The 26774-nt window shown below is 51.3% G+C and overlaps 1 protein-coding gene and 1 long non-coding RNA gene across 5 annotated transcripts in view; one reads left to right on the top strand and one right to left on the bottom strand.

The window, feature by feature from the left end:
- SSC4D (scavenger receptor cysteine rich family member with 4 domains) overlaps positions 1–26774 on the bottom strand; it is a 198904-nt gene that overhangs the window by 93348 nt on the left and 78782 nt on the right. The window contains exon 1 of one of the 3 annotated variants that reach the window (XM_068268680.1): positions 12702–12756. The exons of the other annotated variants lie outside the window; for them this stretch is intronic. The gene's annotated coding sequence lies outside the window, so the exon portion shown is untranslated. Of the gene's footprint in view, positions 1–12701; positions 12757–26774 lie in introns of those variants that run through there. 3 annotated transcript variants of the gene reach the window in all.
- The window catches only part of LOC137546349 (uncharacterized), a 29347-nt gene continuing 14513 nt past the window's right edge, over positions 11941–26774 (top strand). Inside the window, exons 1-2 of one of the 2 annotated variants that reach the window (XR_011026245.1) lie at positions 11941–12188; positions 18138–18262. This is a non-coding gene — a long non-coding RNA (uncharacterized lncRNA). Of the gene's footprint in view, positions 12189–12762; positions 12827–18137; positions 18263–26774 lie in introns of those variants that run through there. The other variant, XR_011026246.1, reaches the window with a different exon arrangement.

Consider the following 26774-nt stretch of genomic DNA (forward strand, 5'->3'; position numbering starts at 1 on the left):
CCCACTGCGTTTTGTTTTCTGGTGAAATGTGGCCCGCTGCGTTTGTTTACTGGTGAAATGTGGCCCGCTGCGTTAGTTTTCTGGTGAAATGTGGCCCGCTGCGTTTGTTTTCTGGTGAAATGTGGCCCACTGCGTTTGTTTTCTGGTGAAATGTGGCCCGCTGCGTTTGTTTTCTGGTGAAATGTGGCCCACTGCGTTTGTTTTCTGGTGAAATGTGGCCCACTGCGTTTGTTTTCTGGTGAAATGTGGCCCGCTGCGTTTGTTTTCTGGTGAAATGTGGCCCGCTGCGTTTGTTTTCTGGTGAAATGCTGCCAGCTGCGTTTTTTTCTGGTGAAATGCTGCCAGCTGCGTTTGTTTCTGGTGAAATGCTGCCAGCTGCGTTTGTTTTCTGGTGAAATGCTGCCCGCTGCATTTTGTTTTCTGGTGAAATGTGGCCCGCTGCGTTTGTTTTCTGGTGAAATGTGGCCCGCTGCGTTTGTTTTCTGCTGAAATGTGGCCCACTGCATTTGTTTTCTGGTGAAATGTGGCCCACTGCGTTTGTTTTCTGGTGAAATGTGGTCCGCTGCGTTTGTTTTCTGGTGAAATGTGGCCCGCTGCGTTTGTTTTCTGGTGAAATGTGGCCCGCTGCGTTTGTTTTCTGGTGAAATGTGGCCCACTGCGTTTGTTTTCTGGTGAAATGTGGCCAACTGCATTTGTTTTCTGGTGAAATGTGGCCCACATTGCATGATTTTCTGCTGAAATGTTGCACACATTGCGTTTATTTTCTGGTGTCTGGGGTAACTGTTGCTGCATTATTAAGGGCTCATTCACACTACAGAACGTATGCATGAATGCGATTTCATGCGTGCGCTGCCAACGCACAGTGATCGCACTGAATGCACGTTGTGGTGCGCTAAACGTGGACGTCGGCAGCTGTACCCATCGGGGAAACGTATGCGTTGTGCGTTAAAATGTTCCCAGATGCGTTACAACGTAACGCATGGGAACGCACACCGGTAGTGTGAATGGTAACATGGAAGTCTATTGACTTTCATGTTACCATATGAATCTTACATTATGTGCGTTGCGTCAAAACTGAGAGCGCAGCACATAGTGTGAATGAGCCCTTAATGGTCATAGTTGGCTATATTTGCTGCTTTGGGGTTACGGCGGGTATAAATAGCATCATAGTTTCTGCACACCCATGATGCGAATCCTCGTTTCACCTCATCATGGCGGAAACACTGCTTTCTTATGCCTCGCTGTTACATCATTACGTTAGCTCCACCCATACAATATCATGGCCACGCCCATTTTTTGGCGCGGCGCGCAGCCTCCCCCCCCCATTGGCACTCGGAGATAAATAAGTCGATGTTAGGTCGCAATTTGGGCACTCGGCCTCTGAAAGGTTAGCCATCACTGCCCTAGTGCAATGTAAGGGGATACTATTTTATTTTGAAGTAAAGGTGTATATTTTTCTATGTTTTGCTTTTTGTTTTCTCATTGTACCCTAGCAATAATTGCAAGCCCTTATTTGCAAAAATAACAGTGATATACCCTCATGGCATACATATTTAAAAAGACGAATCCCTACGGTAACATTTTTTTGTATTCTATTTTAAATTCTGTCACTTTTGGTACAGAATATGTGGAAATGCAATTTTTATTGCTTTTGATTCAGTTTGTCTCAAAAAAATTCACAAGACTTAGGCCTCAACCCTAAATTCACATATCTCTCATTTGACAGCTAGTTGAGCACCTAGCAGGCTATTAACTCTGAATTGTGCATGTGGCTTTGTACAGGACACTTTTATTTCCACAAAGTATTTTAGCGCCATACTGTGTTTGCATAGCCTCTGAAGAGGCAGGTCAGCAGAAAAAGGCTGCAAATGTCACCATTATGGAAAGCTAACAACCAGGGCTATTCAAAAGTGGGTGTTTTTAAGTTTCAAACTAGTGTAGTTTTGTTGAAACTTTTCCATGTTTAATTATAATTTTAAAAATGACTTTTTTTGGAATGATGAATTAAGTTTGTTCCGACCTATTTTTTATGTGACAGGGATCCAAGCTATAAGGCACATTAAGATGAGGTCACATATACGTCATTTGATAACAAGCTCAATGCACAACAATCCATTGTTTTCAAAGTGCACCAATGGCTTTCTTTTGCAGTTTTTTTGCAGTTACCACAGTACGTTTTCTTTTGTGATCTCATTTTTGCAAACGTTAGTTGCATTCATTCTGGTATTTTCTGTTTGCAGCAGGATATAACCCATATAATCACCATATGATGTTATCCATTCAGATACGACTGAATGGATAACATCATCATCATATTATAATTCCGAACGATCACGTTGTGCGTAAGAAAATGGCAAACTATTTCAAAACACACTAACGCAAAACACTAATGATTAGTAACAATGTGTGCCTCCCAAGCAAGGTTATTGCCTTCTATAGCCTGTGCAGCCATGCGCGTTTTGCCATTGGCAGCAAAACATGCACAGTTGCAGTAAGTGTGTTCCCTGTCTCACTCAATCAGTCACACTGATTGGTTCAGGGACCCCATGATACCTTGCATCAATCATTGCTGCCTTGGGGGTAGAGATGGGCCGAACCTCCGATTTTTGGTTCGCGAACCTTGTTCGCGAACTTCCGCAGAAGGTTCGGTTTGCGCAAACTTTCGCGAACCGCAATAGACTTCAATGGGGAAGCGAACTTGGAAAACTAGAAACACTTATGCTGGCCAGAAAATTAATGGGAAGGATGTTTCAAGGGGTCCAACACCTGGACCCCCAGGTGGAGGAGTGGGATACATGCCAAAAGTTCTAGGGAAAAATCTGGATTTGACGCAAAGCAGAGTTTTATGGGCAGAAATCCCATTGAATGCTAAATTGCAGGCCTAACGTGCTTTAAAACATCTTGCATGTGTATACATCAATCAGGTAGTGTAATTAGTGTACTGCTTCACACTGACACACCAAACTCACTGTGTAACGCACCGCAACCAGCTGTTTGTGTAGTGATGGCCATGCTGGACTACTGCGCAACATGGCGAGATTGCCATGTGATGTCAGGTAATGTGTGACTGCCTTATCAACTTTCCATGGCATTGTTAAAAAGCTTACGTTTTTTTTTTAAATTACTTTTTCTACTTGCTGTGTACTTGTTCAGTACCGCTACAATGAGAATCATATGGAGGCGGGCAAGTCTGCCATTGTGACCCTGGGTAATGGCCGGGGAAGGAGGGATGGAATCTGGGGTGGAGCCTGAGAAACGGCTACCACTACACATCCAAGGAGGGCAGCAGGAAGGCATGCCCGTCCCGAGGTAGTGACCAAAAATAACAATACAGGAGGACTATCGAGGGCTTGCTGTATTTGAAATGAATGTACTTTAAATCCTTTAACGAGAACCAGTTATGGCGGGCAAAGATGACACCACATTCCTTTCACGAGAATCATATGGAGGCGGTCAAGTCTGCCATTTGTGACCTCGGGTAATGGCCGGGGAATGAGGTATGGAATCCGGTGTGGAGCCTGAGAAACGGCTACCACTACACATCCAAGGAGGGCAGCAGGAAGGCATGCCCGCCCCGAGGTAGTGACCAAAAATAACAATACAGGACTCAGGAGGACTTTTGAGGCCCTAATTGTAATGAATCAACTTTAAATCCTTTAACGGGAATCAGTTATGGAGGGCAAGTCTGATGGTGCCTTCACTGCGATTCACCAGGTTGGTCTCCTGCGAGAATCTGTTATGGAGGTCAAGTCTGCCATTGTGACCACTGACCATGGGTAATGGCGGGGGAACCCTTCCTGGTGTGATTCCAGTCCAGAATTGTAGCCTAACAATCGGCTACCACCACACATCCAGGCAAGGAGGGCAGCAGGCATGCCCGCCCTGAGGTAGTGACCAAAAATAATACAAGACTCAGGAGGACTTTTGAGGCCCTAATTGTAATGAATCAACTTTAAATCCTTTAACGGGAATCAGTTATGGAGGGCAAGTCTGCCATCCATTAAAGTGCAAGTTATGGGTTTCATCGTCGCTGCTCGCAGTGTCTACATCAGTCTTTCTCAACCTTTTTACCCTGGAGGAACCCTGCAAATAACTTTTGGATCTCAAGGAACCCCTGCAAACAATTTTTTAATCTCGAGGAACCCCTGCATTTATTTTTCTGGAAGCATGGTCTTTAAAAGTAGGTGAGGCTGTTAATTTCACTAACCCCTATTACACTGCCACTCATTATAGTGTGCTCATTATTATTCTGACCCCAATTTAGTGCTTCTTCTTACAGTACCACCTATTATAGTGTGCTCTATTATACTTCCTCCACGATGGGGGAAAATGCCAAGGAACCCCTGCAGAGTCCTGAAGGAACCCTGGGGTTCCAGGGAACCCTGGTTGAAAAAGCCTGGTCTACATCCACACTTACGGCCAGGTAGTCGGCTACCTGCCGGTCCAGGCGTTGGTGGAGGGTGGATCCGGAAGGGCTACGGCGAGGCGTTGGTCGAAAGAATGTTCGCATGTCTAACATCACCCCGAGATCGCTGGAACGTCCTGTCCTTGCCTGCGTGGACTTGGGAGGAGGAGGATTACTGCCAGTGGTCCCTTTATTGCGTTGTACTGTCACATCACCCTTAAAAGCATTGTACAGCATCATTGACAGCTTGTTCTGCAAGTGCTGCATCCTTTCCGCCTTCTGTTGAGTTGGTAACAGGTCCGCCACTTTGTGCCTGTACCGAGGGTCTAGTAGCGTGGCCACCCAATACAGGTCATTCCCCTTGAGTTTTTTGATACGGGGGTCCCTCAACAGGCTGGACAACATGAAAGAGGCCAGCTGCACAAAGTTGGATCCAGACGTACTCTCCATCTCCTCTTGCTCTTCCTCAGTGATGTCACGCAAGTCCTCTTCCTCCCCCCAGCCACGAACAATACCACGGGAACATGGAGCAGCACAAGCCCCCTGTGACGGCTGCTGCGGTTGTTCTTCTGCCGCCGCCTCTTCCTCCTCCACAGAAACACCTTTCTCATCCTCATCCGAGTCTGACTCCTCTCCTTCCCCACATGACTCCTCCTCTTCCTCCTCCTCCCCCCTCTGTGCTGCCGCAGGTGTCGAGGAAACATCTTGTTCGGATGAAAATCATTCCCACGACTCCTCCTGCCGTAACTGTTCCTGTTCACGCTCCTCCACAGTTCATCCACCACTTGACGCATGGCACGCTCCAGGCAGCAAGCGTAGGGGATCAAGTCACTGATGGTGCCTTCAGCGCGACTCACAAGGTTGGTCACCTCCTCAAACGGCTTCATGGTCCTGCATGCATTCGCATCAGTGTCCAGTTGTTGGACCACAACATCCCCATCTTCCCAGATTGTGTCCTTCTACTGTAATTATACAGGTACTGGGTGGCGGTTTTCTCCTGGTCTAGCAGGCGAGAGAACATGAGCAGGGTGGAATTCCAGCGAGTCGGGCTATCGCAAATGAGGCGTCTCACCGGCAAGTTGTTTCTCCGCTGAATGTCCGCAAACCATGCCATGGCCGTGTAAGACCGCCTGAAATGCCCACACAACTTCCTGGCCTGCTTCAAGACATCCTCTAAGCCTGGGTACTTTGAGACAAATCTTTGCACGACCAGATTCAGCACGTGTTCCATGCAGAGTACATGTGTCAGCTTTCCCAAATTCAACGCGGAAATGAGATTGCTGCCGTTGTCACACACCACGTTGCCAATCTCCAGCTGGTGTGGGGTCAGCTATTGCTCCACCTCTTTGTTAAGAGCAGCCAGGAGAGCTGGTCCAGTGTGACTCTCCGCTTTGAGGCAAGACATGTCTAAAATGGCGTGACACCGTCGTACCTCGCATGCAGCGTTGCGTCTGGGGAGATGGGGCTGTGTAGCTGGAGAGGAGGAGATGGCAGCACCGCTAGAGTTGAACTGCCACTCAGCCAAGGAGGAGGAGGAGGAGGATGACAGCGAAGAGGATGTAGCAGGAGGAGAAGGAGAGGTGGCAGGAGGCCTGCCTGCAAGCCGTGGAGGTGTCACAAGTTGGTACGCTGCGCAGCCACGTACTCCCTGCTTGCCATTGGTCACTAGGTTGACCCAATGGGCTGTGTACGTAATGTAGTGGCCCTGCCCGTGCTTGGCAGACCAGGCATCCGTGGTCAGGTGGACCCTTGACCCAACGCTCTTCGCAAGAGATGACACCACTTGCCTCTCAACTGCACGGTACAGTTTGGGTATGGCTTTTTGTGAAAAATAAGTGCGGCCTGGTATCTTCCACTGCGGTGTCCCAATGGCCACAAATTTACGGAAAGCCTTTGACTCCACCAGCTTGTATGGTAATTGCTGGCGAGCTAATAGTTCCGCCACACCAGCTGTCAGACGCCACGCAAGAGGGTGACTGGCAGAAATGGGCTTCTTCCGCTCAAACACTTCCTTCACGGACACCTGGCTACTGCTGTGGGCATAGGAGCAGGAACTGCTCAAGGGCAGAGGTGGTGTGGATGAGGGTGGCTGTGAAGGTGCAAGGGAGAAAGAAAGATGATGCACCTGAAGATGATGCACCTGAAGGAGGAAGAGGAGAAGGAGGGTGGCTTGTCTTTGGGGTTCTGCTTTTCCTCTGGTGTTCTTCCCATTGCTGTTTGTGCCTTTTCTCAAGGTGCCTTCGTAAGGCATTTGTCCCTATGTGAGTGTTGGCCTTTCCATTGCTCAATTTTTGGAGGCATAGAGAACAGATGGCTTTGCTCCGATCTGAGGTACACACGTTAAAAAATTTCCAAACCGCTGAGCCCCCCTGGGTAGATGGCATTACGGTGGCATCAGCAGCTGACCTATAAGGGCATGTTGGCTGCCTGTCCATAGCTGGCGATACATGGCGCCGGACACTGCCCCCAGCTGTTTCTGAGGACGAGCTCCCTCTGCTTCTTTCATGGACTCTTCTCCTCCTACTCCTCTCTGGCTCCCCTCTGAACTGTCCCCCTGGTCATCTCCTCTATTGGGAACATACGTGGCATCCATATAATCGTCGTCATAATCCTCCTGCTGAGCTTTGCTTTCCTCAGACACCTCCACAACTGCACCAACATCAGGTGCTTCATCATCCCCCTCCTCACACGTTACGTCCATACTATCGCCACCTAACTCAGACGTATGAGGTGGGGTAACTTGCTTAGTGCCTTCATCTTGTTGTAGCAGTATTGGCTGTGAATCAGTGCTTTCCACACAAAATAACTCCTGCGAAGTGTCAAATGCAGCAGATGTGGTGCTTGTTGTAGCGCTGGTGGCTGCGAGAGATGAGGTGTTCTGTGTTAAATACTCAAGCACGTCCTCACAATTTTGGGAAGTGATGGCACATGCCTTCTTCTGAGCACTGTACTTTGGGCCAACACATGAAATAACAGCAACACCACCTCGCACAGACCTGCCGGTGCCAGGTGGCCTTCCTCTGGGTCTGCCTCTACCTCTTCCTCTACCTGGTTTGTCCATTTTGTCCATCTCGGGGGGATGCTAGGTATATGCAGTGAGGTGGGTTCACTCAACCCAAAGGTAGTTATATGCAGTGAGGTGAGTTCACTCAACACAAAGGTAGTTATATGCAGAGAGGTGAGTTCACTCAACAAAGGTAGGTATATGCAGAGAGGTGAGTTCACTCAACACAAAGGTAGTTATATGCAGAGAGGTGAGCTCACTCAACACAACAGCTAGTTATATGCAGTGAGGTGAGTTCACTTAACAAAGGTAGTTATATGCAGTGAGGTGAGTTCACTGAACACAAAAGGTAGTTATATGCAGTGAGGTGGGTTCACTCAACAAAAGTAGTTATATGCAGTGAGGTGAGTTCACTGAACACAAAAGGTAGTTATATGCAGTGAGGTGAGCTCACTCAACACAAAGGTAGTTATATGCAGAGAGGTGAGTTCACTCAACAAAGGTAGTTATATGCAGTGAGGTGAGTTCACTCAACAAAGGTAGCTATATGCAGTGAGGTGAGTTCACTGAACACAAAAGGTAGTTATATGCACTGGGGTGAGTTCACTCAACACACAGGTAGGTATATGCAGAGAGGTGAGTTCACTCAACACAAAGGTAGTTATATGCAGAGAGGTGAGTTCACTCAACACAACAGCTAGTTATATGCAGTGAGGTGAGTTCACTCAACAAAGGTAGTTATATGCAGTGAGGTGAGTTCACTGAACACAAAAGGTAGTTATATGCAGTGAGGTGGGTTCACTCAACAAAGGTAGTTATATGCAGTGAGGTGAGTTCACTGAACACAAAAGGTAGTTATATGCAGTGAGGTGAGTTCACTCAACACAAAGGTAGTTATATGCAGAGAGGTGAGTTCACTCAACAAAGGTAGTAATATGCAGTGAGGTGAGTTCACTCAACAAAGGTAGTTATATGCAGTGAGGTGAGTTCACTGAACACAAAAGGTAGTTATATGCAGTGAGGTGAGTTCACTCAACACAAAGGTAGTTATATGCAGAGAGGTGAGTTCTCCCAACAAAGGTAGTTATATGCAGTGAGGTGAGTCCACTCAACAAAGGTAGTTATATGCAGTGAGGTGAGTTCACTGAACACAAAAGGTAGTTATATGCAGTGAGGTGAGTTCACTCAACAAAGGTAGTTATATGCAGTGAGGTGAGTCCACTCAACAAAGGTAGTTATATGCAGTGAGGTGAGTTCACTGAACACAAAAGGTAGTTATATGCAGTGAGGTGAGTTCACTCAACAAAGGTAGTCATATGCAGTGAGGTGAGTTCACTGAACACAAAATGTAGTTATATGCAGAGAGGTGAGTTCACTCAACAAAGGTAGTTATATGCAGTGAGGTGAGTTCACTGAACACAAAAGGTAGTTATATGCACTGAGGTGAGTTCACTCAACACAAAGGTAGTTATATGCAGAGAGGTGAGTTCACTCAACACAACCGCTAGTTATATGCAGTGAGGTGAGTTCACTCAACAAAGGTAGTAATATGCAGTGAGGTGAGTTCACTGAACACAAAAGGTAGTTATATGCAGTGAGGTGAGTTCACTGAACACAAAAGGTAGTTATATGCAGCGAGGTGAGCTCACTCAACACAAAGGTAGTTATATGCAGAGAGGTGAGTTCACTCAACAAAGGTAGTTATATGCAGTGAGGTGAGTTCACTCAACAAAGGTAGTTATATGCAGTGAGGTGAGTTCACTCAACAAAGGTAGTTATATGCAGTGAGATGAGTTCACTGAACACAAAAGGTAGTTATATGCAGTGAGGTGAGTTCACTCAACAAAGGTAGTTATATGCAGTGAGGTGAGTTCACTGAACACAAAAGATAGTTATATGCAGTGAGGTGAGTTCACTCAACACAAAGGTAGTTATATGCAGAGAGGTGAGTTCACTCAACAAAGGTAGTTATATGCAGTGAGGTGAGTTCACTGAAGACAAAAGGTAGTTATATGCACTGGGGTGAGTTCACTCAACACAAAGGTAGTTATATGCAGAGAGGTGAGTTCACTCAACAAAGGTAGTTATATGCAGTGAGGTGAGTTCACTCAACAAAGGTAGTTATATGCAGTGAGGCGAGTCCACTCAACAAAGGTAGTTATATGCAGTGAGGTGAGTTCACTGAACACAAAAGGTAGTTATATGCAGTGAGGTGAGTTCACTCAACAAAGGTCGTCATATGCAGTGAGGTGTGTTCACTGAACACAAAAGGTAGTTATATGCAGAGAGGTGAGTTCACTCAACACAAAGGTAGTTATATGCAGTGAGGTGAGTTCACTCAACAAAAGTAGTTATATGCAGAGAGGTGAGTTTACTCAACACAGAGGTAGTTATATGCAGTGAGGTGGGTTCACTGAACACAAAAGGTAGTTAGAAGCAGTCAGGTGAGTTCACTCAACACAACAGGTACTAGTAGGTATATGCAGTACTGGGTAGTACAATGTGCAGCTCCCTGTCACACACACAGGTAGTCACTGAATGTGCTGCTGCTGGCTGGGCTGCTGGCAGTGGCACACACACAGTATGAATTAGCAATGCTGTCTAAGCAACACAAGTGTCAGTTTGACACACAGAAAAAAAAAATACACAACAGGATTAGCTCTGAAAAGAGCTGTTGAATGAGGGGTGCTATTTAAGCAATTAAATTCAGCCAGGAGCAAGTTCACAAGCCAAAAGCCTGACTAATATGTCTCTAGGAGAACAAGTCTGCAACAGCTCGCTCTATTCTGACTAGCAGCAGGCACACGAGTGAGTGTAATGGCCGCCGGAGCCTGCCTTATATAAGGGGGGGTGGGGCTCCAGGGCTGAGTGTAGCCGGATTGGCTACAATGTGTCTGCTGACTGTGATGTAGAGGGTCAAAGTTGACCCTCAGAGCATTATGGGGCAAATCGAACTTCCGGGAAAGTTCGCCTTCGCCGACGAAGGCAAACCACCCAAAGTTCGCCTGGAACCGTTCGCCGGCGAACCGTTTGGCCCATCTCTACTTGGGGGGCATTGTTGGGGGTGGAGGGGTTTGCATGCACTCGATCAGACAAAGTAGAGGTATTGTGTCTTTTTTCATCATCAAGGGTTAATGCTGATCAGTGCTGCCACTGGTATGTATGTGCACATGTGCAGGAGTGTATGCAATAATCTGCTGCAACCATTTGCACTTTGGACGTAGCTCCTACATTCACTAGGCATAAGCGACCACCTTTTTGAATGTAGAAGTTGCGTCCAGGAGGCTAAACTAATGACTGGATAGTGTACTGCATTAGAGCTCTGCCTCTGACACAGGAGACCAGGTTTCAAATCTCGGCTCTAACTTAGGCCATTCCCCCTTTGACCTCTAGCCAAGTTTGTACTCCTTACTAGATGATAACCTAAAAACACACTGCCTCTAGATATGAAAATTGTATACCACCACACCTCTTGTTTGTTTTCCACTCTGTGTGTTGCAATTTGTTACTTCTGTCACTGTAATTACCTATTCTGTATTTTATTGGTGTACACCACTGTCTGTATTATTGTGTACTCCATGTTTTTTTGCGTGTGTTTTTTAAACAAAGATACACTATATATATATATATATATATATATCCTGTATATATACTCTGAAAATGTGCAAAAAGATTCAAAACATTTAGAGGTGTTTTTATACATATCCGTGTCCCATATCAGTGCATTGGGGGTTTCCAATGGCTGGAACAGAAAAGGAGAGGAAGAAATGCATGGATGTCAAAGACAAGCAGAATGAGATGGGGGCTAGTCCCTAAAGAGAAGGGATAGCAGATATTTGAGGCAGTCAAACTGAATATGGTTCTTCAGTCTGCTGACAAAGAGAACTTGTGCTGCCTAATTCATCATCTTCAGTCATTCCACTGCTGTAACTGACCAGCTGCTTTACTTTATTTGACCTTACTGGAAGTTCCAGTTTATTTCCTCTTAATTATTAAAGAGGAACTGAAGAGAGAGGTATATGGAGGCTATCATGTTTATTTCCTTTTAATCAATACCAGTTGCCGGGCAGCCCTGCTGGTCTATTTCTCTGCAGTAGTATCTGAATAAAACCAGAAACAAGCATACAGGTAGTCTTGTCAGATCTGACTTTAAAGTCTGAACCACTGAAACACCTGATCTGCTGCATGCTTGTTCAGGGGCTATGGCTAATAGTGTTAGAGACAGAGGATCAGCAGGGCTGCCAGGCAACTGGTATTGCTTAAAAGGAAATAAACATGACAGCCTCCATATACCTCTCTCCAGGGCCGGGACGAGGCAGAGGCAAGACAGGCTGCAGCCTCTGAGCGCTTCCACTAGAGGGCGCATTCCTCTGCACTCTCCCTGCCGCGGCTGCCCCATTCTTTTGCCCTTTCCCCTCCTGCTCTATGATCTCTCCGAGTCCTCTGTTCTATAGCAAAGAGCACCGCCTGTTCTGAGCTGCAGCCACGCTGTCATCAAAGAGATGACAGGCATGGCTGTGTGTAAGGGGTCGCTAGGCAACAGCAGGAAGCCGACTTCTGCTGTACGGGAACTCCTGTCTTATGGCTTCCTGCAGAGTTGCCTGTCACTGTGGACAACATGTGAGTCTGCCTGCGATGTAACTAGCTGGACTCCGTGAGAAGGGACAGGGACCCCCTGCTATCATTCAGGCAGCAATAAATGCGGATCTCTGCTCATTGATGAATGGAACAGCCAGAGACCACCCAGCTGCTATCACATGGAGGCCTGAGAAGATGCAGGTATGGTGGGGGAAGGGGGCTTTCAAAGAGGCAGAGAGGGAATCACATACACATCAAATAGTTGTGACTTGATGTGATGTGTTCTCAGTACAGTCAGCAGTGCCTGCCCTCCTGATGTGAGAGTAGATGAGGGATTTAGATTGAGACCACTGCAGGTGTGTGTATATGTACAGTGTATGTGTATGTACTGTGTGTGCGAGTGTGTACATGCATGTGTGTATGTGCAGTGTGCATACCCCCCAACCGTCCCGTTTCCGTCGGGATTCTCCCGATTTGGGGGTGCCCTCCCGCTATCCCGGGCCCCCCCTCTTTAATCCCGACGGCTGGGCTGACATTTGGAGGCGGAAAAACTGATTGAGGCTCCAGCCGCGGTAATGAGAGATGCGGGAGCCGGCTTCAATACTTCCTCCCTCCCTCCCTGAATGCCCCCTAATGTATGTCCGTGTGCCCCCCTCTCCTCCCCTCCCTATAGGCAGAGTGAGCGCAGCGGAGCGGGCAGTCGGGTCCTCTTACCGCTGGCTGATGCACGCGTACACTGTCTCTGGCATCGGACTTCCATGTGCTTCCTGTTTACTATGACGTCACAGGAAGCACATGGAGGTCTGATGCCAGAGACAGTATGCGTGCATCAGCCAGCGGTAAGAGGACCCGACTGCCCGCTCCGCTGCGCTCACTCTGCCTATAGGGAGGGGAGGAGAGGGGGGCACACGGACATACATTAGGGGACGTTCAGGGAGGGAGGGAGGAAGTATTGAAGCCGGCTCCCACACCCCTCATTACCACGGCTGGAGCCTCGATCAGTTTTTCCGCCTCCATTCTCTGCACAGGGCCCCCCCCCATCACCCCTCCCCCAACCACACACCTAATAGTGGCACCCTCCTCCCCACCCCCTCCACTGACAACCCCCGACCCACCAAGTGTCAGTGCACCCTGGCCCCAGGCACCCTGGCCCCAGGCACCCTGCCCCTCACCAGGCACCCTGCACCCTTCCCCAGGCACCCTGCCCCTCACCAGGCACCCTGCACCCTTCCCCAGGCACCCTGGGCCCTGCACCCTTCCCCAGGCACCCTCCTTCCCCAGGCACCCTGCACCCTCCTTCCCCAGGCACCCCTTCCCCAGTGTCAGTGTACCCTGGCCCCTGCCCCAGGCACCCTGCCCCTGCACCCCCCTGTCCCAGGCACCCAGTGCCTGGCCCCTGTCCCAGGCACCCAGTGCCTGGCCCCTGTCCCAGGCACCCAGTGCCTGGCCCCTGTCCCAGGCACCCAGTGCCTGGCCCCTGCCTGGCCCCTGTCCCAGGCACCCAGTGCCTGGCCCCTGCACCAGGCACCCAGTCCCTGCACCAGGCACCCAGTCCCTGCACCAGGCACCCAGTCCCTGCACCAGGCACCCAGTCCCTGCTCCAGGCACCCAGTCCCTGCTCCAGGCACCCAGTCCCTGCTCCAGGCACCCAGTCCCTACTCCAGGCACCCAGTCCCTGCTCCAGGCACCCAGTCCCTGCTCCAGGCACCCTGTCCCTGCTCCAGGCACCCAGTCCCTGCTCCAGGCACCCAGTCCCTGCACCCTGTCCCTGCCCCAAGCACCCTGCTCCAGGCACCCAGTCCCTGCTCCAGGCACCCAGTCCCTGCTCCAGGCACCCAGTCCCTGCTCCAGGCACCCAGTCCCTGCTCCAGGCACCCAGTCCCTGCTCCAGGTACCCAGTCCCTGCACCCAGTCCCTGCACCAAGCACCCTGCTCCAGGCACCCAGTTCCTGCACCCTGTCCCTGCCCCAAGCACCCTGTTCCAGGCACCCTGTCCCTGCTCCAGGCACCCAGTCCCTGCACCCTGTCCCTGCCCCAAGCACCCTGCTCCAGGCACCCAGTCCCTGCACCCTGTCCCTGCCCCAAGCACCCTGCTCCAGGCACCCTGTCCCTGCTCCAGGCACCCAGTCCCTGCACCCTGTCCCTGCCCCAAGCACCCTGCTCCAGGCACCCTGTCCTTGCACCCTGCTCCAGGCACCCTGTCCTTGCACCCTGCTCCAGGCACCCTGTCCTTGCACCCTGCTCCAGGCACCCAGTCCCTGCACCCTGTCCCTGCACCCTGTCGACACCCTCCTCCTACCCACTGGCACCTTCCTCCCCACCCACTAGCACCCTCATTTCCACCAAGTGTCACCCTCTCCCACCCACTGGCACCCTCCCCGCAAACTCCCTTCCATTGTCACCCTCTTGCAAAAGCAGGGGTGTGGCTTAAGGCCGCACAGGGGGCGTGGCTTAAGTGTCCCTCTTTCACATCTTCAAAAGTTGGGAGGTATGAGTGTGTGTGTATGTGCAGTGTGTGTGTGTGTGTGTGTGTGTGTGTGTGTGTGTGTGTGTATGTGCAGTGTGTGTGTATGTGCAGTGTGTGTGTGTGTGTGTGTGTGTGTGTGTGTGTGTGTGTGTGTGTGTGTGTGTGTGTGTGTGTGTGTGTGTGTATGTGCAGTTTGTGCATGCATGTGTGTATGTGCAGTGTGTGTGTGTATGTGCAGTGTGTGTGTGCAGTTTGTGCATGCGTGTGTGTATGTACAGTGTGTGTGTATGTACAGTGTGTGTGTATGTACAGTGTGTGTGTATGTACAGTGTGTGTGTATGTACAGTGTGTGTATGTACAGTGTGTGTGTATGTACAGTGTGTGTGTGTGTATGTACAGTGTGTGTGTGTGTATGTACAGTGTGTGTGTGTGTGTGTGTGTGTGTATGTACAGTGTGTGTGTGTATGTACAGTGTGTGTGTGTGTGCGTATGTACAGTGTGTGTGTATGTACAGTGTGTGTATGTACAGTGTGTGTGTGTGTATGTACAGTGTGTGTGTGTGTATGTACAGTGTGTGTGTGTGTATGTACAGTGTGTGTATGTACAGTGTGTGTGTATGTACAGTGTGTGTGTATGTACAGTGTGTGTATGTACAGTGTGTGTATGTGTGTGTGTATGTACAGTGAGACATACATTAGGGGACGTTCAGGGAGGGAGGGAGGAAGTATTGAAGCCGGCTCCCACACCCCTCATTACCACGGCTGGAGCCTCGATCAGTTTTTCCGCCTCCATTCTCTGCACAGGGCCCCCCCCCATCACCCCTCCCCCAACCACACACCTAATAGTGGCACCCTCCTCCCCACCCCCTCCACTGACAACCCCCGACCCACCAAGTGTCAGTGCACCCTGGCCCCAGGCACCCTGGCCCCAGGCACCCTGCCCCTCACCAGGCACCCTGCACCCTTCCCCAGGCACCCTGCCCCTCACCAGGCACCCTGCACCCTTCCCCAGGCACCCTGGGCCCTGCACCCTTCCCCAGGCACCCTCCTTCCCCAGGCACCCTGCACCCTCCTTCCCCAGGCACCCCTTCCCCAGTGTCAGTGTACCCTGGCCCCTGCCCCAGGCACCCTGCCCCTGCACCCCCCTGTCCCAGGCACCCAGTGCCTGGCCCCTGTCCCAGGCACCCAGTGCCTGGCCCCTGTCCCAGGCACCCAGTGCCTGGCCCCTGTCCCAGGCACCCAGTGCCTGGCCCCTGCCTGGCCCCTGTCCCAGGCACCCAGTGCCTGGCCCCTGCACCAGGCACCCAGTCCCTGCACCAGGCACCCAGTCCCTGCACCAGGCACCCAGTCCCTGCACCAGGCACCCAGTCCCTGCTCCAGGCACCCAGTCCCTGCTCCAGGCACCCAGTCCCTGCTCCAGGCACCCAGTCCCTGCTCCAGGCACCCAGTCCCTGCTCCAGGCACCCTGTCCCTGCTCCAGGCACCCAGTCCCTGCTCCAGGCACCCAGTCCCTGCACCCTGTCCCTGCCCCAAGCACCCTGCTCCAGGCACCCAGTCCCTGCTCCAGGCACCCAGTCCCTGCTCCAGGCACCCAGTCCCTGCTCCAGGCACCCAGTCCCTGCTCCAGGCACCCAGTCCCTGCTCCAGGTACCCAGTCCCTGCACCCAGTCCCTGCACCAAGCACCCTGCTCCAGGCACCCAGTTCCTGCACCCTGTCCCTGCCCCAAGCACCCTGTTCCAGGCACCCTGTCCCTGCTCCAGGCACCCAGTCCCTGCACCCTGTCCCTGCCCCAAGCACCCTGCTCCAGGCACCCAGTCCCTGCACCCTGTCCCTGCCCCAAGCACCCTGCTCCAGGCACCCTGTCCCTGCTCCAGGCACCCAGTCCCTGCACCCTGTCCCTGCCCCAAGCACCCTGCTCCAGGCACCCTGTCCTTGCACCCTGCTCCAGGCACCCTGTCCTTGCACCCTGCTCCAGGCACCCTGTCCTTGCACCCTGCTCCAGGCACCCAGTCCCTGCACCCTGTCCCTGCACCCTGTCGACACCCTCCTCCTACCCACTGGCACCTTCCTCCCCCACCCACTAGCACCCTCATTTCCACCAAGTGTCACCCTCTCCCACCCACTGGCACCCTCCCCGCAAACTCCCTTCCATTGTCACCCTCTTGCAAAAGCAGGGGTGTGGCTTAAGGCCGCACAGGGGGCGTGGCTTAAGTGTCCCTCTTTCACATCTTCAAAAGTTGGGAGGTATGAGTGTGTGTGTATGTGCAGTGTGTGTGTGTGTGTGTGTGTGTGTGTGTGTGTGTGTGTGTGTGTGTGTGTGTGTGTGTGTGTGTATGTGCAGTGTGTGTGTATGTGCAGTGTGTGTGTGTGTGTGTGTGTGTGTGTGTGTGTGTGTATGTGCAGTTTGTGCATGCATGTGTGTATGTGCAGTGTGTGTGTGTATGTGCAGTGTGTGTGTGCAGTTTGTGCATGCGTGTGTGTATGTACAGTGTGTGTGTATGTACAGTGTGTGTGTATGTACAGTGTGTGTGTATGTACAGTGTGTGTGTATGTACAGTGTGTGTATGTACAGTGTGTGTGTATGTACAGTGTGTGTGTGTGTATGTACAGTGTGTGTGTGTGTATGTACAGTGTGTGTGTGTGTGTGTGTGTGTGTATGTACAGTGTGTGTGTGTATGTACAGTGTGTGTGTGTGTGCGTATGTACAGTGTGTGTGTATGTACAGTGTGTGTATGTACAGTGTGTGTGTGTGTATGTACAGTGTGTGTGTGTGTATGTACAGTGTGTGTGTGTGTATGTACAGTGTGTGTATGTACAGTGTGTGTGTATGTACAGTGTGTGTATGTACAGTGTGTGTATGTGTGTGTGTATGTACAGTGTGTGTGTGTGTGTGTGTGTGTGTGTGTGTGTGTGTGTGTGTGTGTGTGTGTGTGTGTGTGTGTGTGTGTGTGTGTGTGTGTGTGTAAGTACAGTGTGTGTATGTGCAGTGTGTGTGTAAGTACAGTGTGTGTGTATGTACAGTGTGTGTATGTACAGTGTGTGTGTAAGTACAGTGTGTGTGTAAGTACAGTGTGTGTGTGTATAGTGTGTGTGTACAGTGTGTGTATGTACAGTATGTGTGTGTACAGTGTGTGTGTAAGTACAGTGTATGTATGTACAGTGTATGTGTATATACTGTGTGTGTTTGTGGGTTTTTTTTTTTTTTTTGGTGTGTGGCATACATTTAAATCATACTTGAGATTAAGAAGGCAGAATGATTTTAGTACCATCATCGCTATTCTCGCCACTACCAGTACCCGCCACAGCTAGAAAAACTCCACCAAGGCTTTTCTATTGTCCCTGATGTACAGAGTTCCTCTACAGAGCTATTGTGTGTCCCCAGTGCCCAAATTACTAGCTACAGCCAGTAATTTAACAGAATTTAATAGAAGTTAACATGGGCACCTATAGTTGCTTAAATTACCTCCTTTGAAGAAGGGGGGGGGGGGCGCACTTTGGAATCCCAGCCTCTAGTGCTGGGAAGCCTTGTCCCGGCCCTGCCTCTCTCTTCAGTTCCCCTTTAAAGCTTGTAGCCCTACAAACAAAATTTAGGGACAGCAATTAAAATAACTAGGGAATTTTAACTCTTTTTTTAAACCACTAAACATGTTTCATATATTGTTGTCTCTGTCACTTTTGGCCAGAGGCGAACTGGACCTGGGAAGGAGGATTTTTCCGCCTAGGCTGTCTCCTCTTCATGTAGGCTGTTGATGGGGCCTGACATCTTTCCTCCCTCCCTCTCCTGAGGCTCCCTCCGGTGTTTCCCCAGGTAGGTAGCCACAGAGTAAGCACAGCAGTAGTATTAGATACAGTCTCATTTCCTACGGAGTTGTGTCTCTCACCCATTCTCTGCAGCAGCCACCCATTTTCTGCTGCTGGTTCTCCTGAACGTCACGTGATTACATGCAATGTGAAGGAAATCGACACAGGCACATTTATTCCTCTTCTTGGAGACCTGTATGGTTTTAATCTGGCTCGGATTAACGAGAGTCTGAAGCCTACAAAATTACCTCTTTTTTTTAGGCAGTCCTCTACAGCATTAATGGCATAGCTGAAACGCTGCTATCCCGCAGCAAAACGAGGCCTTATTCACCCCAAAATCCCCTGGGCAAATTGCGGGGCTCCTTCTTGTTAGAGGCAGAGCTGTGAGCAGTAGCTCTGCCTCTCCTCGCATCAATCCCCACTGATCGCTGCCTCTCCCCCGCCCCCTCAGTCTTCTTTCACTAAGAGGGACGGGGGAGAGGCAGAAATCCGCAGAGATTGACGTGAATGGAGGCAGAGCTACAGCGCTAAGCTCTGCCACCCCGGGCAGCAAAATTCACAACTTTGAAACTCGTGGATTTTTGCTATAGTATTTGGGGGGATTAAGGCCTTGTTTTGCTGCAGGATAGCGCGTTTCAGCTATGCCATAAATGCTGTAGAGCACTGCCAAAAAAAAGAGGTAATTTTGTAGGTTTCAGATTCTCTTAAAGGGACAGTGTGTACACTTTAAATAATAGGGACATGGCTGTCCCTATGTGTCTTGTGCAGCTGTATATGTGGATGGTAGTGACAGTGCTAGATTTCATATTTGGGGAAATGTTTGCTGATTTCCCCTCAATACAGTTAGTAAAGTAGCCCCCTGGATCGGTAGCCCCCCTCACCTTAGTACAGTAGAGAAAGGAGCCCCCTGGATAGGTAGCCCCCTACCCTCAATACAGTTAGTGAAAGTAGCCCCCCACATAGGTATCCCCCTTACCTCAGTTTAGTTAGTGAAAGTATTCCGACGGATAGGTACCCCCCCTTTATCTCAGTACAGTTAGTGAAAGTAGCTCCTCCACAGATAAGTAGCTCCCCTACCCCCCCCAAACCTTAATACAGTTAGTGAAAGTAGCCCTCAGATAGGTAGCCCGCTCCCCTCAGTACAGTTAGTGAAAGTAGCCCCCAGGATTGGTAGCCCCCCTCCCATCCGTACATTTAGTGAAAGTAGCCCCCAGGATAGGTAGCCCCCCTCCCATCCGTACCTTTAGTGAAAGTAGCCCCCAGGATAGGTAGCCCCCCTCCCATCTGTACATTTAGTGAAAGTAGCCCCCTGGATAGGTAGTCCACCTCTCCTCAGTACAGTTAGTGAAATGAGGCCCCAGGATTAGAGTGGGGCCGAACCTCCGATTTTAGGTTCGCGAACCGGGTTCGCGAACTTCCGCGTAAGGTTCGGTTCGCGTAAAAGTACGCGAACCGCCATAGACTTCAATGGGGATGCGAACTTTGAAAAAAAAAATTATGCAGGCCACAAAAGTGATGGAAAAGATGTTTCAAGGGGTCTAACACCTGGACCCCCAGGTGGAGGAGTGGGATACATGCCAAAAGTCCCCGGGAAAAATCTGGATTTGAAGCAAAGCAGCATTTTAAGGGCAGAAATCACATTGAATGCTAAATGACAGGCCTAAAGTGCTTTAAAACATCTTGCATGTGTATACATCAATCAGGTAGTGTAATTAAAGTACTGCTTCACACTGACACACCAAACTCACCGTGTAACGCACCGCAAACAGCTGTTTGTGTAGTGACGGCCGTGCTGGACTGGTGCGCACCATGGCGAGAACAGGTATGCAGTGGCGGGTTCACTGAACAGAACAGGTATGCAGTGGCGGGTTCACTGAACAAAACAGGTATACAGTGGCGGGTTCACAGAACAGGTATGCAGTGGCAGGTTCACTGAACAGGTATGCAGTGGTGGGTTCACTGAACAGGTATGCAGTGGTGGGTTCACTGAACAGGTATGCAGTGGTGAGTTCACAGTACAGGTATGCAGTAGTAGGTTCACAGAACAGGTATGCAGTGGTGGGTTCACAGAACAGGTATGCAGTGGTGGGTTCACAGAACAGGTATGCAGTGGCAGGTTCACTGAACAGGTATGCAGTGGTGGGTTCACTGAACAGGTATGCAGTGGTGGGTTCACTGAACAGGTATGCAGTGGTGGGTTCACTGAACAGGTATGCAGTGGTGAGTTCACAGTACAGGTATGCAGTGGTGGGTTCACAGAACAGGTATGCAGTGGTGGGTTCACAGAACAGGTATGCAGTGGCAGGTTCACTGAACAGGTATGCAGTGGCGGGTTCACTGAACAGGTATGCAGTGGTGAGTTCACAGTACAGGTATGCAGTGGTGGGTTCACTGAACAGGTATGCAGTGGTGGGTTCACAGAACAGGTATGCAGTGGTGGGTTTACAGAACAGGTATGCAGTGGTGGGTTCACTGAACAGGTATGCAGTGGTGGGTTCACTGAACAGGTATGCAGTGGTGGGTTCACTGAACAGGTATGCAGTGGTGAGTTCACAGTACAGGTATGCAGTAGTGGGTTCACAGAACAGGTATGCAGTGGTGGGTTCACAGAACAGGTATGCAGCGGCAGGTTCACTGAACAGGTATGCAGGTACTGAACAGAACAGGTATGCAGCCAGGAACAAGCTAAACCTAACTAATCTTTCCCTATGAGAGACAGTCTGCAGCAGCTCGCCCTACTCTCACTAACGCAGGCACACGAGTGAGCATAATGGCCGCCGCTGCCTGCCTTGTATTAGGGGGGGGAGTGGCTCCAGGGGCTAGTGTAGCCTAATTGGCTACACTGGGCCTGCTGACTGTGATGTAGAGGGTCAAAGTTGACCCTCATGGTGCATTATGGGGTGAACCGAACTTCCGCAAAAGTTCGCCTGCGGGATGCGAACGCGAACCACTGAAGTTCGCATGGAACCGTTCGCAGGCGAACCGTTCGGCCCAACTCTACCCAGGATAGGTAGCCGCCCTCTCTTCAGTACAGTTAGTGAAAGTAGACCCCTCCTCCTTCTCCACCAGGCTGCACTGCCTGCCTCACAGATCTCATATCCGCTGTGACCAGAAGACAGGAGAACAGCGCATAACAGGCACGTGGTGCACATTAAATGCAGAACATGACCGATGACATCAGTTCTGTATTCACAGTCCTCCGTGGTCACTGTGCACTACTCTCCTGTCTTCTGGTTGCTGCTGATAAAATTTCTATGAGTGTATTAGGGAGGCAGTAAGTGCAAGACAGGAGAGAAGGAGGGGAGCGCAAATGGCGCCTATAGCACGCAAGAGATGCATGCACACCTATAGATACACCACTGATGCAGCCTCACCAACGGAGGAGCCATGGTTTCCCTAATTCACAGGGCTCTGCTGAGGCACAGCAATAATCCAAGTACGGACTGAAAACTAACTCTGTCCACTCAGGTGATAATCTTACTATCAGGGGCGTAGCAATAGGGGTTGCAGAGGTTGCGACCGCATCGGGGCCCTTGGGCCAGAGGGGCCCCAAAGGGCCCTCTCTCAACTACAGTATTAGCTCTCTATTGGTCCTGTGCTCATAATAATCACTTCTATAGATACTTTGAATAATGGTAATAATTAACATACTGTCCCCCATCCCCTTCTTGCACCTCTGACACTGTAGTTGCCATTAGCAGGTTTTGGTGCGCCGTATCAATTGTTATGTATAGAATACTTGGGGGGCCCCATTGTAAAACTTGCATCGGGGCCCACAGCTCCTTAGCTACGCCACTGCTTACTATGGTATTCAGAACTAACTCTGTACCCCTCCCTACCTGACACCTGCCTGCCCTGTGCATTAGAGCAAAGGCCAGACTATGATATAAGCAGCAGTGGTGCTCAGCAGAGCTCGAATATTCGAGTAGCTCGAATATTCGAGCTCTTTTTCAGCTATTCGAGCTCGGTATTCGAGCTCCGAATAGCTGTAGCTATTCGAATGGGCTATTCGAGTACACTCGAATAGCCCATTCACTATTCGAGCTATTCGAGCAAACCGGCGCTATTCGAGCTCGGTACCGAGCTCGAATAGCGTCATAGCCCAGATTGATGTCCTTAGAGCCAATCAGAGGGCTCCCAGGCCCTCTGACGGCAGCCAATCACAGAGGGGGACCCTGGCCAGCCCCTACCCTATAAATAGCGGCCGCCATGTTAGGTTTCTCCGTGCTTGCCTGAGACTTGTACAGAGAGAGAGTTGCTCCTTTGTGCTTTGGCTTAGCAAGAGCTCTATTGTGGTCATTTACCTAGCGTTTTTGCTCACATACACCTCCTATACACACCTATATTGTTGTTAGTTAGTTAGACATTGTATTTTAGTTAGTAGCTTTTGTGTTACATAGAGAGAGACTCAGACAGCTGCTGCACGCTTACAGCTTTAGGCCTCAGGGCCTGCCTGTGTGGGCAGCTGTTCTCTCCTGTCCTCTGTTTATTTCTCTCATCTATACCAGTATTTCTGCTGTCCTTTACTACTGATTGTATTAGTATTGTAGTTATATACTGTAACTGTACTAGGACACTCACTGTCACTGTTCATAGGCTACTAGCTGCTCCTGCGTGTGTGCACTCACTGTCTGTGTAGTGTGTACACACTACACACACTCTATTTCCTTCTGATAACTGATTGCTTATTGTAATTAGTTAGTTGTACTTACTGTTACTACTTACTGTACTAGGAGTCTAGGACACTCAGTCACTGTTCATAGGCTACTAGCTCCTGCGTGTGTGCACTCACTGTCTGTGTACACACACTACACACACTCTATTTCCTTCTGATAACTGATTGATTATTGTAATTAGTTAGTTGTACTTACTGTTACTACTTACTCTTACTGTACTAGGAGTCTAGGACACTCAGTCACTGTTCATAGGCTACTAGCTCCTGCGTGTGTGCACTCACTGTCTGTGTACACACACTACACACACTCTATTTCCTTCTGATAACTGATTGCTTATTGTAATTAGTTAGTTGTACTTACTGACTGTTACTACTTACTTACTGTACTAGGGACACTCACTCAGTCACCTCACCCACCAACCCACTCCATTAAAGTACCCCACTTTTCACCCGCCCTTTTAAAAAACTTTTGTCTATACGCCCAAAACATCGAAGATGTCTGGAAGTGGCAGCCAGCGCGGTTTGGGCAAGGGGAAGGGCAGCAAGGGAATCAGGAGGAGAGGGAGCAGCATTGTGGCAGGCCGCGGCCGCGCCACCATGCACAGTTCCGCAGCAGCAGCAGCAGCGTCAGTGGCTAACATTCCTCCCATAGCCACTGGCCGTGGACGCCTTGGGCGCCGCCCAGCAGGAGCATCTGCAACTCACGCTGCAGAGACACAGCAGCAGCAGCGTGTAGCACCTGCTCCGATTTTCCTCCAGCCGGGTCGGAAACGTCCCATTGAGGAAAAGCATGCAGACACTGTGGTGCAACTCATGACGGAGGATGAGCAGCCCGCCATCAGCTCTGCATCCGAGGCCTCCACCCTCACCACCACCACCACCACCCCTGTTCGCAGCAGCCGCCCAGCAGGGTCTGGGGAGGAGGCCAGTTCACCGTCACAAGTTGGCGACCTGTCACTCAGCAGTATTTTTACCCCAGGCACCATCAGGGTATTGTCTGCTGTTGTTGGCGATTTTGAGGAGGAGATGCTGATGGGCACTTTGGGGGATGAGGGATTGGACAGCAAGACTGTGGCGACAGTCAAGCAGCCCATCCATGCATCAGGAGAGGAGTTTGGGGGGTCATCATCCCAGCAGGACATGTTTCAGGAGGGGGAGGATGATGATGACCCGGTGACAGACAGAGACTGGGTGCCACCACCTCCAGGGGATGTCGTCCTCAGCAGCTCTGAGGAGGAGGAGGAGGATGCTCTTGTGGGCCTTGCAAGGAGGCGCATCATTGCAAGCATTGGCAGCAGTAGGCAGGTCCCACAGCCTGCTGGTGTCTCAGGCTCAGCAGCAGCAGCAGCAGCATCTGCCAGTACCACCACCAGCCGCACCCAAGCCCCCCCCCCCAACCACCACAGGGAGACAGGCAGCAGCGCTTCCATGCCGTAGGGGGATGTTTCTGTCACCAATCTGGCGATATTTCACCATGCCCACTGTGTACAGCAAGTACGCCACTTGCAACCACTGTCAGCGGAAGTTGAGCAGAGGTGCAGACCCCTTAAAGTTCAGCACCAGCTCGCTCATCAACCACCTTGCTGCGAAACATTTCCACCAGCATGAGGAGTTCCAGAGGCTGAAGGCATCTGGTGCTGGCAGTGGCACCACACCCATCACTGCACAGCCTTCAGCAGCAGCAGCAACAGCAGCCACCCGCCCTCCTGCTCCTCCAGCAGCACCACCAGGAGTGCGGAAACGCACTGCTCCTCCCCCCTCTGCAACTCCTCCCGCCGACACTGAGGCCTGTTCTGGCAGCCAGTCCTCAGTGGCCTCCTCCGCTGTGTCTGCTGATTCCCGTGCCAGCAAAAGGCCACGCCAGAGCCTTTTGAGCGAGTCCTTCCAGGGGGTGGTTAGGGCTCTGCCTCCCAGCAGCCGTCGCGTGCGGCAGCTGAACGGCTTGCTGGCACGGGCCATGTGCTCCCAACTCCTGCCGTACACGCTCGTGCAGGAGGGGAGCGACATTCGTGCGCTGCTTGCTTGCGCAGCCCCAGACTGGCAGCTCCCCAGCAGACACTTTTTCTCCCGCAAGGCCATTCCTGCACTGCACCGCTTTGTGATGGCCAATGTGGAGCGAGGGCTGGAGCACGCGGTTGGTGAAAGGGTCCACGTCACCATGGACTCCTGGAGCAGCCGCTTCGGGACAGGCCGCTACCTGTCCTTCACTGTCCACTGGGTCAGCTTGGTGGAAGGGGGTGAGGATGGGAGAGCAGCAGCGGGCACAGCAGCAGCAGCAACACAGTGGGTGGTGCCACCCCGCAGGGTCAGGGGAACTGCAGCAGGTTCCTCCGATCCTCTGCCATCCTCCGGCACACCTGGCCAAACCCCCCGCCTCAGCAGCAGCGTGAAGGCCCGCCACTGCCAAGCGCTGCTGCACTTGGTCAGCCTTGGGAAGACCAAGCTGACGGCAACCCATGTGTTGGCCAAACTCCAGGAGCAGGAGAGGATTTGGCTGACCCCCAGAGGCCTCAAAGTCGGAGAGGTGGTGGCCGACAATGGGGCCAATCTGGTTGCCGCAATAGACAGGGGAAACCTGACCCACATCCCCTGTCTTGCCCACGTGCTGAACCTGGTGGTGCAGAAGTTCTTGCGCACCTACCAGGGGATGGGCGAACTGCTGGAAACGGCAAGGAACGTTGTGCGTCACTTCCGGCGCTCGGCTGCAGCCTGTGCGAGCCTGGAAGACGTGCAAAAGGAGCTGGAGCTGCCACGCCATCGGCTGATCCTTGACGTTCCGACTCGCTGGAACTCCACCCTGGCGATGTTGGAGCGTCTGGTTGAACAGAAGCACGCTGTCAACCAGTACCTTGCCCTGGCCACTGTTTCCGCCGCTCAGAGAAGGGACAAGACCAGCAACATCCCGTCCATCGTCCCCGATGATGACTGGAGGCACATGCAGCAGGTGTACTTAGTGCTGGCTCCCTTTCTGCAGGCCACTAACATGGTGAGCAGGGACCATGCTATGGTCTGCGAGTGGGTGCCCCTGGTTTGTCTGCTGAACAGGGCCCTCGATGCTTTGCTGGAACAGGGAGTGGCAGCCTTGGACCAGCAGGAGCGGCAAGCAGCTGCACAGTCCACCTCTGAGGGGGAGGAGGAGGAGGACTTGGTGGAGGTCCCTGACCTTGCTGCTGATGAGGGGGAGCAGCACAGCGCAGCTGAGTTGGTGCGGGGGTGGAGAGAGGATGAGGCTGACGAGGCAGAGGAGGAGGATGAGGACAGCACTGCCATCGATGTGCCAGCACACGTGGCCCGCCTCTTCCCAATGGCAGCGCACATGCTGGCGTGCCTGCGCAAGGACCCCAGGGTGATCCAGATGAAGCAGAGGGAGGACATCTGGATCAGCATGATGTTGGACCCACGCCTCAAGGGGAAGTTGAGCCAGTTCCTGCCGCCTGCAGGAGGAGACCCAGCGCAACAAATAAGGAGCTTGCAGCAGGCCCTTGTTGAGCGCTTGGAGGAAGCCTTCCCCCAGCCTTCCACCCCCACTGTCCAGCAGCCAGCACAGAGGCAGCAGCAGGTGCCTGCATCCAGCAGCAAGCGCCCCACAGACCTGCTGTCTCTCAGCCACGAGCTCTACAGGACTGTAGAGTAGAGTTGGGCCGAACCTCCGATTTTAGGTTCGCGAACCACAATAGACTTCAATGGGGATGCGAACTTTGAAAAAAAAAAATAATTATGCTGGCCACAAAAGTGATGGAAAAGATGTTTCAAGGGGTCTAACACCTGGAGGGGGGCATGGCGGAGTGGGATACACGCCAAAAGTCCCCGGGAAAAATCTGGATTTGACGCAAAGCAGCGTTTT

This window comes from Hyperolius riggenbachi, chromosome 2, assembly GCF_040937935.1.
Source record: "Hyperolius riggenbachi isolate aHypRig1 chromosome 2, aHypRig1.pri, whole genome shotgun sequence".
In the NCBI taxonomy this organism is placed as follows: Eukaryota; Metazoa; Chordata; class Amphibia; order Anura; family Hyperoliidae; genus Hyperolius; species Hyperolius riggenbachi.